We start from the raw sequence: 4057 nt of genomic DNA, 5'->3' as shown, positions 1-4057 counted from the left end.
GGGGGGGGGGGGGGGTAGGGAAGGGTAATTGTTAAGACAAAATCAGCTAAGTGGAAGGCTTGTTATAGATCAGATGCAGTAGGAGAGAAATGTTATAGAAAAAGGGAGCTTTTCTCAAGGGCAGAAATACAACAAGCTATTTTTGTGTTGGATTTTTTTTCCCCCCAATATTCTGCTCCCTGTATTTCTTACGGTTGCAGTATTAGTGATTTACCTTCCATTACATAAACTTTTCACTAATTTTTTAAGTTTGTTTTATGCTTGTTTAGGCTAAGTGAATATCCTATTCCAGATTTATAGCTGAGATCTTAACTAAAGAAATTTAAACAAATAATTTTCTAATTTTCTTGGTATCTCAGGCTTATAACTAATAATTTAGAAGGCCTTTCTCTCTATAACCTTAGCAGAGATTTATGTCTTATTATTTGGCATCATATTTATAATTAACACTCAGTGTTGCTGTATCCTATGTACATGTACTAGCTTGGTTGTGGCATCTGAGCGCTAGGGAATCTCTTTGAAGTATTAAGCATACTTATTTCCCAAGAGAGAACAGGGTAGTCAAAACCCTCCACAAGTACATTGTTTCTATGGTTTCAAGTTGCAGGCTGGGTATAAATTGGTCCGAAAACAGGTGCCAAGGATGGGGTGCACAGAGTAGGAATTTGGTGGCTATTCAAAGTGTGGCTAGACAGCTGGTGTGTCAAGTCCACTGCCTGTCAGGATGACTAGTGCGCTCTCTGTTCCATTGCGCTCCTTCTCTTTCCATCTGTTAACTTAATTTGTAAACTGTAAAGGCCAGAGACGATACTGTTTTCATCTGTACCTCCTAGTACTCTCAGGCCCAAGAAACAACTGAGTACTAAGAATGGGAAGAACGGTGAAACGTGACAGATAATATGACATAAGGCACACTCTCCTCCCTCTTGCGGTTCACATCCACACACAAACACAGCCCTCTGCTATTTGAGTGTTACCGCTGTAAATAGTTTATTTTGCAAAGCGCTGAATGCTGTAATGATTCAACTTAGGTTTCTTCTGCCTGTGTTTCTTCTACGTATGTTTTGAAGCCCATTTAACAAGTAACTTGTGCCACCATTTACATGCCTTGTCATTTAGACATGCTTTTTTTCTGGGAGCACGTGCAGTGTGTTACTGCGCACATGTTAGGACTTCATGACCCCACTGCCAAGTGCAGTTTGTTACTCTCAGCTGTAATCTGCCAGCCTGCTGTGCCTGTGCTTTGGTGAGAAAGATGAGGAGACAAACCACTGTATTGTGCTGGAGCCAGACGTTTTCCACTTTTGCAACACTCAGTTGCTCAGAAGGAGCCTCACTTGAAAGCCTTTTGTCCATCTGAAGCCTAAGTACCATAATCACGTCTCTCTGTCATGAATTGCTGTGCCTGGCATTGCTGTATTCCTGTGATTCCATATATGTATTTGTGTACTAGGTGAATGGAATGCTGAAAAGATTAGAAAACCATTTTACCTGCTGCTACAGACATAGCACAGTTCTTTCACTGCAGGATTTATCTTCCATCACTTGCTTGAGTTTTTCCAGCCTAAATTTTCTAACATTTTAGGTCCATTTGATTTTATTTTATCCTCTGTCCTGACTGGAGGTGAAACTTCCCCAAAATCTTATCATTTGAGGATTTAATCTACATGTGTTTTACTTCCCTCTTTTAGATCTTTGAAGATGGTAAAACAATCTGGAGGATGTAACAATCATCCTTGGAGTCCTTAGTAGCCACTTCACTTCCACTTGTTTTTATTATTTGTTTATAACTTTGCAGTAATTTTTATTTTTCCTGGCAATTAGATACAAATTGTGTCCATGTTAAGAATTTCAGGCATACAGTGATATTTTACTACATTGCATTTAAGTTTTATTTGCTATTTCCCGCTGGCTGCCATTTTGCAAAGTCATTGATGTTTGCTGTAATTATGTGCCGTTTGAGACTGACTTTTTTTTGAGGTAATGTTTGTAATTGTTGTAATTATTCTGCCAAATAAAATAATTTTAAAAGACACGTGGGCTTGTCTGGCAATACAGTTTTTTTATGATTACCAATATTACTTGTTGCTCTCAGTTCCATTGTGCTCCGTCTGGTTGTATTCACCTATTAATTGTTCTAGTAGTTCAGTTGAAATGGGAGGTGGATTTATTAGACAGTCTATGCCAGTCTGTTTTCCTTCTTTAGTTACATGCTTTCTCCAGTCTCCTAGTGTTTTCTAAGACTGTTTCTCAGTTCTTATGTAGCTCTGTATATTAATACATCCTTCAATCAGTATTACTTATTAATTTACTTAAAATATAGATACGTTTAAAATTATTTTCAGTGAGAAGAGGATATAATTCCTAGCATTGTTCATATTAATCAAAATGGGCTTTAAAAAATATTTTTTTTTTCCTGAAAAGAAACAGGAAGTCCTGTTGGTTTTCCTGTAATACAGCAAGGCAATAATACTCTAGACAGTTGCATTAGTCCGGCCCTAACTCCATGCAAGGCTCAAGAATGATTTTTGAAAGGGAAAAATAACTGAGCATGAGGAGGATGTAGATGGGATAAAAAAGCAATTTAAGTTACTGACTTACTCTTTCTTGGCTAATTTTCTAAAGTAAGGAAACTGTCTTATTTATCTAGACTTCAGTGAAGCTTTTGATACACTGCTATCTGAAATTTTGTTTGGGACTCAGAAGACAGATAATAGAAGAATTTCAAGGTAGGTAAGGAGCTCAATAACAAAGACACAAAATACATTGCAGTTTCCTCAGGATTTGCCTTGGGATTGATGTAATTTAGTATTTTCACTAATGCTTATGGCACAAAAATCAGAAGCATCGTAAGTAAATTAATTGATGCAAAATAGACAGATACCATTGAAGCAGAAGAGAGTAAGTTATATGGAAAGAACTGGTTTACTCTGAAGACTATACAAACAGAAATCAGATGATATCTGATGACCATACAGTGCATAGTCACGCACTTAGCGACTTGTAACAGGAATCAGCACTATAAGCTGGAGGCTTATCTAATGGCAGTGATGAAGAAGGAGAAAGAGCCCAGTACATTAGTCCACTTGCAGGAGAATGTGGGGTTATCACTGTCATAATGTTGTGGAAGGCAGTTGTGAGCCTAGTTTGGTAGAAATTTGTGCTGGTGAGAGAAGTATTAATGCCTCATGAGTACATGGCCTTTTGGCAACTACAGCTACAGTTCTGTTTGCCCTTGTTCTAGGCAGGTTAACTGGAAATGACATGGAAAAGGCTGGTAGAATGATGAGAAATGGGTGCTCAGTTTTAAGAGATCAAATAATGGTTTCACTTGTTTAGTCTGACAAAAGGAGTGAGGGTGGGTATGACTGCTGTGTATAAATGCTTCAAAGCGTAAATGTTAGAACAAAAAAGAACCATTAGGGCAATGTTAGTAAAAGAATAAATGGGAATATCCAGATATACTAAAAGAACATACTAATTCTTTCAAATAAGTCAGGTTTTTTTAGCAGCTCTACCATAGGGGTACCAAGGTTTAAAGTGCTATGCAATAAATTTATGTCTGAAAGGATTACGTATGACATGGTGGTTGTTGATTATACAAGTGGACTTGCTAACCCTGTGGTTCTCCCATCAGTGTTCTGTCAGTTTGTGATAGCAGGTGAATCCTTTATGATGCTCTTATCAAATACACCCCAAAGCCATGATTCTAATCACCTAGTTTGGACTAGGGGCAGTAGGTTTGGGGGTAGTTGTAAGTCTTTTTCTCTGTTCCCCCAGGATTCCCCCAAGAATTCCTTTATTTCCTTCACTGTTGAAAACCAGAAATCCCTACTCCCAACACAGTCTCTTATCTCCTCTGTTCTCCTTCCAGGACCAAAGTCTTTCTACTAACTTCTCATACTCTGCAGCTCTGCTTTGGCCCTTGGCTAGAAAATGAGTGTTGTGGACTGCTGCCTGTAGCACTCTGCTCCTTTGCTAAGAAGATGTGAGAAGCCACGTGTAGATGTCACTGCATGAGCTGTGAAAAGTGGGTTTGGTGGGGATGGAAAAGTGG

At 38.5% G+C, this 4057-nt stretch overlaps 1 protein-coding gene across 3 annotated transcripts in view; it reads left to right on the top strand.

Moving 5' to 3' along the window:
* Positions 1-4057, top strand: part of SMARCD3 (SWI/SNF related, matrix associated, actin dependent regulator of chromatin, subfamily d, member 3) — a 106862-nt gene that overhangs the window by 28709 nt on the left and 74096 nt on the right. The window lies entirely within an intron of this gene.

Source organism: Athene cunicularia (genome assembly GCF_003259725.1).
Source record: "Athene cunicularia isolate RWA chromosome 2 unlocalized genomic scaffold, athCun1 chr2_part2, whole genome shotgun sequence".
Taxonomy (NCBI): domain Eukaryota; kingdom Metazoa; phylum Chordata; class Aves; order Strigiformes; family Strigidae; genus Athene; species Athene cunicularia.
The sequence above is the reverse complement of the archived record's forward strand: the minus strand, read 5'-3'. Positions and strand labels throughout refer to the sequence as shown.